General features: G+C 42.1%; 1 protein-coding gene across 1 annotated transcript in view; it reads left to right on the top strand.

Moving 5' to 3' along the window:
• Nucleotides 1-5,211: 5,211 nt before the first annotated feature.
• LOC126470699 (pleckstrin homology domain-containing family G member 7-like) overlaps nt 5,212-10,201 on the top strand; it is a 489,741-nt gene continuing 484,751 nt past the window's right edge. Inside the window, exon 1 of the mRNA XM_050098699.1 lies at nt 5,212-5,319. The gene's annotated coding sequence lies outside the window, so the exon portion shown is untranslated. The remainder of the gene's footprint in view (nt 5,320-10,201) is intronic.

Genomic DNA, 10,201 nt, shown 5'->3' with positions numbered 1-10,201 from the left:
AGTTGTTGTCTTTCTGCAGGTGTTATGTTCTCCAGTAACGTGCGTTGGAAAGATACGAATCTTAGACCAATCGTTTGCCTACATAATGGTTATCATATAATTGTATCGGAGTCGCGTTACGTTACTTACGCCCGCATCTCGTGGTCGTGTGGTAGCGTTCTCGCTTTCCACGCCCGGGTTCCCGGATTCGATTCCCGGCGAGGTCAGGGATTTTCTCTGCCTCGTGATGGCTGGGTGTTGTGTGCTGTCCTTAGGTTAGTTAGGTTTAAGTAGTTCTAAGTTCTAGTGGACTGATGACCATAGATGTTAAGTCCCATGGTGCTCAGAGCCATTTGAACCATTTTGAACGTTACTTACACCCTGCATATGTCATCTCTTGCGAATATCGCCTCCGTCACTGAATACTACTTTACTATACGTCACAAGTAAGATGGCCCATATCTCAACAGGGATTGGTTTCTGGACATTTCATAATAGGAATTTTTTATAGTTTTGGTCAGTACTACATCCTGTGGAATATACTCCACTTTCCTTTTAAACACCCTGTTTCTGTTACTATAAATGAATGATGACGCGGATAGCAGGAGTCCACAAATCAGAAAGCATATTTTTGGTTATTAGTCAGCGGTTAGTCTTACAATCTGTTCTGTAATTTCGTATTTAGATCTCCAAAGTTTTAAAAATTGCAATCTGTAATGAAAATATCGCTTAGCGCTTGCGTTATTCCAGTTCGTTGGTGCGTAAGTGCGTAGCGTTTTTCCTTAAGTTCAATGAACACAGCAGATACACATATAGCCTTTAGTTACCTATAATACATTCTCCTTCACCATTTGGAAGTCTGCCAACGCAGAAGTAACTTTTTGAATCCGCGACAGTAGAAATCATGTCATTCTGGGACGAAGACCTCGTCGGGCCGTGTTTGGAGAGCAGTTTCATCAGGATAAGTTGCTTTAAGTTTGTTCGATAGAGAGCGGGAAAGGTGTAAATCTTAGGGCACAAGATCTGGTGAATAAGGTGGGTGCTAATCTCGTACTTCTCATAGCAACTCTTGTTTAGTATTTAACGTGGAGTGCCATCACTTCCTGCAATCTTCCCGATTATTGTTCTCGGACTGCGCCTGCAAGATGTCTCAGTTGTTGACAGTACATATCAGCAGTAATGGTTACACATAGGGGAAACAATTTGTAGCATAGGACACTGTCGCTGTTCCATCATATATATGACCTAATCTTTTGTGGATGCGCACACGTCGTTGTACGGGGAGTTGCTGCTTTGTTTCTGCTCAACCATTCCATTCTCTTCCTTATCTTATTATAGAGACACCATTTCTCGTCACCAGTGACGATACAGGATAAGAATGGTTGGTGTTATTTACGACCAAGTTTTGACCAGCAAGCGGAGATGCACATTTGGCCATACGCAGATTTTTGTGACTTTGGCTTAGAGCATGCGGTACCCATACATTCGATTTTTGAACCTCGTCCATTGGATGCAAATGTCGCACGATGATCACAGTTGATCACACTTGCCAGTTCTAGGGTACACCGACGCGGATCATTGTGGATTAATGCGTTTTAAAGATCTCCACGATACCTCGAAGGTTTTCCTGAACTTTAAGAGTCACTAATGTCAGAAAGATCCTCCTCGGAAAGAGAAAACCATTTTCTTGTCGTGCTCTGTCCAACGCATTATACCCATACACGGCACAAGTGTTTCTGGCTACCTCCGCAACTGTCACCCCTGTGTTGAACTTAAACAGAAGAATATGTCGGGAATGTTCCGATTTATGCACTTCGCACTCCATTTTCTAGCTATAGCGTCTACAGCCCCACACACTATCCTGAAATGACAAAATGGCAAGATGTAAACTCAAATAGCAACAGTGAACTACAAATACAAAAGGACAATCAATAAGTAAACCCATAAGAAAAACACTACGAACTTATGCACGAAACTAATATTCAAAACGTGTGAAAATCGTGTGCCTCTCAGTTGTGGACACACTACTGGTCATTAAAATTGCTACACCAAGAAGAAATGCAGATGATAAACGGGTATTCATTGGACAAATAGATTATACTAGAACTGACATGTGATTGCATTTTCACGCAATTTGGGTGCATAGATCCTGAGAAATCAGTACACAGAACAGCCACCTCTGGCCGTAATAACGGCCTTGATACGCCTGGAGATTGAGTCAAACAGAGCTTGGATGGCGTGTACAGGTACAGCTACCCAAAGAGCTTCAACACGATACCACAGTTCATCAAGAGTAGTGACTGGCGTATTGTGACGATCCAGTTGCTCGGCGACCATTGGCCAGACGTTTTCAGTTGGTGAGAGATCTGGAGAATGTGATGGCCAGGGTAGCAGTCGAACATTTTCTGTATCCAGAAAGGCCCGTACAGGACCTGCAACATGCGGTCGTGCAGTATCCTGCTGAAATGTAGGGTTTCGCAGGGATCGAATGAAGGGTAGAGCCACGGGTTGTAACACATCTGAAATGTAACTTCCACTGTTCAAAGTGCCATCAATGCGAACAAGAGGTGACCGAGACGTGTAACCAATGGCACCCCATACCATCACGCCCGGTGATACGCCAGTATGGCGATGACGAATACACGCTTCCAATGTGGTGCGGCGACGCGGTTCCTTCCGTCCCTTTACGACTAACTTGCACCCACCTGTGAACATTGTCTCAGCATATCATCAGTAGGGAAGCCGAGCGAAACCTACTGTACTTCGACGTGAACCAGGCTGCAATTAAAGTCACTAATCTACGTTTCGGGAGAAAGTTTTCACACGAAATGAAAGGTTGAAAATTTTGTCCTCAATTAATATATTCTGAAACTTAGGTGAACAAGTATCACTGCCAAGCCCGTGCTAGTCTTAACACAGTCAGTCACAATCGCTTTCACTCACGTTATCAAGTTTATGGTGTTGCATTTCCCGAAAACGTAATAGCTACAAAAATACTGATTGCTTTTGATTGATAATTCTCGCCAAATATTAAGTCTGTCGGTACTAAATGCAGTTACAGTTTTTAGCCACCGACCTGCTCAATACGCCACGCGGAATATATGTCTTTCCTCGTCATAAAATTCACTTAAAAATTCCGAAATTTCTACACGCCCATCGGAATAATTATGCCGTTACTTTACCACACTTTTGATGTATGAAACACTGCTAGATCGGGCAATTTATCGTTTCCATCGGATCTACTACTATACACGTCCGAACTGTTTCATCGCTAAGCTCCCACTCTCCTCTAGAATACTCTAAGTCGTCTCTACCAGTAGAGAAAGGCGCGCGAAGAATATTGCTTTACCATTGGTCAGTTTACTCAACAGCAAATAGCAAAACAACATTCTCCCGCATCTGTCCGCGCTTTTCATCAAGAACCAATCGCAAAATAGTAAACCTAACGACTGCACTTTTTAAAGAACGTTATTATCTATTATGCTGAAGTTTTGTTTATGCATAAAGTTATTTACTATTGTTATTTACACCTGAATTAACTTTCCCTTTACCATAAACTTACTTTAAAAATATATTCTACAAAATTCCCTTTTGTCCACATCCATACTTCTTCGAAATGTTCCCACACTAAATCCCACTACATTACTCGTTCAACAATTATCTTCATATTAACCTTAAACCACACTCACGCACCATTCATACTGCTAAAACACATTTATAACATTTTACTTACACAAAAAGACATAATAACATTTTATAAAAATATTAGAACAGTTTATGAAAAACATTCTATTACTTTAGTGCACTCTAGTGGGCACAATCGAAACTAAATCACAGTCCCCTATCCAATACTGTCAATACTGTCCTCTATCGGCTGATATATAAACTACGTGCGCATCCAGTCTCGCGTCACCATCTGTCACTATCCAGCTCTGAGACATATCTCCCACTTAACCGCCTCCAAGGCAGGATCGGTATACGGCGCTACGCCTCAGTGCGTTCACCGCGATGCCGCCAAACACGGATGCGACCATCATGATGCTGTAAACAGAACCTGGATTCATCCGAAAAAATGACGTTTTGCTATTCGTGCACCCAGGTTCGTCGTTGAGTACACCATCGCAGGCGCTCGTATCTGTGATGCAGTGTGAAGGGTAACCGCAGGCGTCGTCTCCGGGCTGATAGTCCATGATGCTGCAAACGTCGTCGAACTGTTCTTGCAGATGGTTGTCGTCTTGCAAACGTCCCCATCTGTTGACTCAGGGATCGAGACGTGGCTGCACGATCCGTTACAGCCATGGGGATAAGATGCCTGTCATCTCGACTGCTAGTGATATGAGGCCGTTGGGATCCAGCACGGCGTTCCGTATTACCCTGCTGAACCCACCGATTCCACATACTGCTAACAGTAATTGGATCTCGACCAACGCGAGCAGCAGTGTCGCGATACGATAAACCGCAATCGCGATAGGCTACAATCCGACCTTTATCAAAGTCGGAAACGTGATGGTACGCATTTCTCCGAGGCATCACAATAACGTTTCACCAGGCAACGTCGGTCAGCTGCTGTTTGTGTATGAGAAATCGGTTGGAAACTTTCCTCATGTCAGCACGTTGTAGGTGTCGGCACCGGCGCGAACCTTGTGTGAATGCTCTGAAAAGCTAATCATTTGCATATAACAGCATCTTCTTCCTGTCGGTTAAATTTTGCGTCTGTAGCACGTCATCTTCGTGGTGTAGCAATTTTAATGGCTGGTAGTGTAGATTTTAGAAAAACGAAGACACTGGTGTCGGTTAAGAGTTTTTTTTTTTTTTTTTTTTTTTTTTTTTTTTTTTTTTTTTTTTTTTTTACAGAGATAAGTGTCAATAGCGCAAGTTACGGATACTTATCTTTGCTTCTTTTATGAACATGATAACTTTTTAACGATACTACTCAAGAGTGAAGTACCGAGACTTTTCCTCGGATACCGTCTCCCAACTGTGTTTCGCTTGTCAAAAATTAAAAAGTTTTCCAGCCAAAGACGTGCGAGAAATAATATTTTTAGTTGACATGCTTTAGCGATGTATTTCAAGGTGACTATGTGTTGGTGTTTGGTCGCAGGGCAACCAGGAGACGGTGTTCCACAGCGTGCCGCGCGGGGAGAGCCAGAGCGAGCTGCAGCAGGCCCAGGCGCGGCTCGAGGCGGCCAGCGAGGCGGAGCGCTCGGCGCAGGCCGGCGGCGGCGGCGACGACGACCAGGAGCAGGAGCAGCCGCCGCCCGCCTCCGCGCTGACGCGCCGCCGAGCGCTCGTGCCGCCCAAGCTCATCACCGACTCCGTCGACGACCGCCGCCTGTCCGCGTGAGTAGCCTTCATCGTATACAGTGAAGTGACGAAACTCCAGGGATACCTCGTGTCGAGCTTCCTTTTGCTCGGAGTAGTGCAATAACTTGACGTGGCATAAACTCAACCAGTCGTTGGAAGTCCCATGCAGGAATCTTGAGCATGCTGCCTGTGTAGCCATCCATAATCACGAAAGTTTTGCCGGTGTAGGATTTTGTGCACGAACTGACCTTTCGAATATGCCCCATAAATGTTAGATGGAATTCATCTGGATGGCCCAAATCATTAGCTCGAACTCTCCAGAATGTTTTTCAGACCAGTCGCAACAACTGTGGCCCCGTGACATGGAGCATTTTCGTCCTTAAGAATTCCATTATTGCATGAATGGCTGCAAATGGTCTCCAAGTAACCGAACATATCCGGGACCCTGTCCATTCCACGTGAATACAACCCATAAACATTTTATTTTTATCTGTTATTGCTTTTATGTTGTAATTTCGTGTACTGTCACGTTCCATGACCTTGGAGATTTGCTCCTCAATTTGGTCCTACGAAACTTGACGTGTAAATAAAATAAACAACCACTATGGAGGCATCACCAGCTTGCACAGTGCCTTGTTGACTACTTGAATCCATGGCTTCGTGGGGTCTGCATCACACTCGAACCGTGGCATCAGCACTTACCAACTGCAATCGGGACGCATCTCAGCAGCCAAGGCCGGCCGGAGTGACCGCGCGGTTCTAGGCGCTTCAGTCTGGAACCGCGCGACCGCTACGGTCGCAGGTTCGAATCCTGCCTCGGGCATGGATGTGTGTGATGTCCGTAGGTTAGTTAGGTTTAAGTAGTTCTAAGTTCTAGCGGACTGATGACCACAGAAGTTAAGTCCCATAGTGCTCAGAGCCATTTGATTTGAGGAGGCCACGGTTTTCAAGTCGTCTGTGGTCCAGCCAATACGGTCATGAACTCAGGAGAGGCGGTGAGGGCGAAGTGCTGTTAACAAAGGCACGCCCATCGGTCGTCTGCTGCCGTATTCGATTATCGCCAGATTTTGCCACATTGTCCTAACGGATACGTTCGTCGTACGTTCCACATTGATTTCCCCGGTTATTTGAGGCAATGTTGCTTTTCTGTTAGCGCTGAGAACTCTACAGAAACGCCGCTGCTCTCGGTCGTTAAGTGAGGATCGTCAGCCACTGCGTTCTCGGTCGTGAGAGTAATGTCTGGAACTTGGTATGTATGTTAAACCTCGTCGTGCGGTCATAATCAAGCCTGAAACCTTTCCACACAAATCATCTGAGTACCAATAGCAGGTCCGTCAATGCACTGCCCTTTCCTACCTTGTGTACGCAATACTAGTGGCATCTATGTCCTTACATATCACTATCTCATGACTCTTGACACTTTAGTGGGCACCGTCATGAGACAAATCAGCGTCGTGTGTGCCTGTTTGCTACACATAGGTCGAATAATAGACGAAGACAAATTTTATCATGCGCATTTTCAGAAATTGCTGCTATCACCCGCCTCTCACGCTGATACAATTTATATTTTCACATTACTTGTTTCAAGTCTTCATCAGATGGTACTGGTCTTACAAGAATTTGACACTGCACTCGATTTTCGTTATCTTTTTTATATTTATGGTACGTCAGATTCATATCTCAAATGTCAATCGTTCGAAGTCATCAGTCAAAGATTCTTGAAAAAAAAAATCTTTGAAGTTTTCCTAGCCTTTTGTTAACTTACCGCAAGGTCGATTTTTCAATAGACAGCTTGGCGCTTCGGTAAGATCCGGAACTGCCGTGTTGGGTACCTGGGTCCGATTCCCAGCAGATGATAATTTTTAAACAAAGGTTCATGTTCTGTGAGCACTTCCGTAAAGCGTAAAATGCACAAAAATGGGGAAAAAATCAGTAGCACTCGAGACTCGTAATAGTTGGATTGTTGGTTCGAGTCTCTTTAGGGCTATAAAATTTCTTCTTCAATTCGAATACCTACTTCATTTAAACAAAAATTCATTAACCCGTACCTACTCTCTTTCATGAAAAATGGGCGTCCTCTTATTTCTAATTACATGTGGCGCACTAAAAAGTCCAGTTTTCATGCCAAACATAAATTCCTACTTACCAATCTTTATGAAAGATTGTTAATAACGACTGTTTAGATTTTTAAAAAATACCAGTTAATTTTTTTCATCATTATGTAGTTTACATTTCATAGAAATGATCGTAAAAGACGTATGTTTATTATCTTATTCATGACTGTAATTTTCAGCAACTGTAGCATATATTTTTCCGAATAAAATTGAGTCATCAGTTGCAAATATATTTTCATTTCACTTTTCCGGTGTCGACAAAATAAGCTGTCACCTTCAGAAGCCTACAGACTGACGGATATTATAAATCTTTAACAGTCAAAAACGGATATGAAGTAAACCTGCTACAAAAACACTAGAATAATAAAACCAACAAGAATATAAATTCCTCTATACCCAATAAACATAGCCTTGCTGTAAACAAATACACTACAGCCGCATTTCTAGGTGACATTTCATAGCGTATAGCTACTTTATTTTAAAATAATATTACATCACTGTGTCCTTTACCACCAACAACGCCAACAAGTTGCTCTTCATACATCATGAAGAACCTCCAACTGACAAATTTCTCAAATCTGGAGTACATAAAATACAATGTAACACATATCCGAGTTTTTATATAGGACAAACAGTGAGATCATTTACGATGATGCTTTCGTCCGCACTTTTTCAACAAAGACAGCGAGAATCTATTTAAGTCAACTTCACCTGAACATTTCAAAATACATAAACACACCTTTCCTCCCCCATCCTTGTTTAACATGGAAATATTGTATATAGTTGACAAGGGCTACAAAATGAAACTTTTAGAAGAACTTCAGATACATAAAGATTCCCACCGAAATTCGAAAGATTCGCTGAATGATCAACTTGCAGTAAGAAACAGACACTATTCTGACTGCATATCACCTCTTATAAAATGTAAAAATTAGCCCATCATTTTATATATATTTGAACTATGGGCGATGCTTTTTCCAAATGTGTTGTATATAACATCTTTATATACCTTAGTTACTCTTTTATATGCTCCTTGCTGTGAGCACAATAGCGTGACATATACATAGATATGATACGGTTACTGTAAACTGTCAATCTGTGTTCACAATAATCATGTACAATATGTACACTTCTGAATATACCATGGCCTTATGTTTCTATGCAAAATAGACTGACATTTAGGAGTAAACCAGTACTAAGTAAGTTTCTGTAATATACTTCTTATACTTCATATGCATGTATACTCAAGTCCTAAAGATTTATAATATCCCTAATGTTGTAGACTTCTGAAGATAACAAATTAATTTGTCGTAACAGACAAAGTGTAATAAAAATTCGTTTATAACTGACGACTGAATTTTATTCTCAAAAAGATGCATATTTGTTTAAAAGTTTACATCGTGTGGAAATCAAACCCAGCCGCCTTCATGGTAAGCGAGAGTTCTACCACATAACCACGCTGTCTATCGAAAGATCAGATATACTTTAATGTAGGCCTGTTAAAGACACTCAGAAAACTACAAAGTTGATTTTCTCGTAAATTTTTCAGAGTTGCATCGAGCAGCTGTAGGTAATTGATACTTGTGTTCTGAACTTCACGTGCCATAAATATAAAAAAATTACCAAAATCCGACTGCCCTGTCTTCTCCTTGTAATTCATCTTAGGTAGCAATGTGTAGAATTATTTGACTCAAGGGATTAGTCCTGGTTCACAACTTTAGAGAACACAGTTTACGATCACCCATTACGTTAATTACACAACACTACAGACACATTGCCGCCGCAGGAACCAGCCACACGTCCTTAAACCTCTGATTTGTTTATATGCTTTTCTCAATTCGGTTCATAATTGAATTTTACTCGGATACGCCTTTCTTGAAGCTAAAATACGAATATGACAGCAAACTGTGTGTACTGAGACGTACTCTACTCTCCTCTGTATAGTTTTCTCAAAAACTTTCGAAAACCCTGATAGGAAAGGAATTTGTCTATTTTATGTATTTCCTCCATTTTCTGACATGGTTTCTTTGACGACTGTTTCATCAAACCATTCGAAAGAACTGCTGCATTAAAAGAAGTGTGTAATAAATAAAACTTTTATCCAGTATGAATGTGAAACACTACAACTGGGAGGAATAAAAGTTTTCAGGAATGACTGCAGGCGGTCGCCATCCGTGAGGGTAAGATTTCAAGTTGCGTAACGATTCATCATCAGGCTCTACAGTCCTTAGTGATAGTTCATAGCCCTGTGGGTACTCTCTTGTAGCGTTATCTGATTCCTGCGATGTACAATTAACGCAACGCAATTGGAAAACATTAACAATTTCTCGGATTTATGAAACACGAATAATCGTATAGAATCAAATAACTCTACACAACCACTCCCACAGTTCTATGAACGATCACTAAGAACTACATCATATGATGATGAGTAGCTAGGCGACATGACACAGGCAGTGGAAAAATATAAATTCTACCATCATGATTGGCGACTGCCTGGAGTCATTCCTGAAAATATTTATTCATCACAGTCGCTGTGATCAACATCCATAATGGATAAGAGTTTCATATATTACGAGTATACCTGCCGCGCGGGGTAGCCGCGCGGTCAAGGGCGTCTTGTCACGGTCCGCGTGGCTCCCTCCGTCGGAGGTTCGAATCCTCTCTCGGGTATTGGTGTGTGTGTTGTCCTTAGCGTAAGTTAGTTAGATTAAGTAGTGCGTAAGCTTATGGGCCAATGACCTCAGCAGTTTGGTCCCATAAGACCTTACCACAAATTTCCAATTTTCCATTATACACTTCCT

The sequence above is a fragment of the Schistocerca serialis genome, chromosome 3 (assembly GCF_023864345.2).
Source record: "Schistocerca serialis cubense isolate TAMUIC-IGC-003099 chromosome 3, iqSchSeri2.2, whole genome shotgun sequence".
In the NCBI taxonomy this organism is placed as follows: Eukaryota; Metazoa; Arthropoda; class Insecta; order Orthoptera; family Acrididae; genus Schistocerca; species Schistocerca serialis.
The sequence above is the reverse complement of the archived record's forward strand: the minus strand, read 5'-3'. Positions and strand labels throughout refer to the sequence as shown.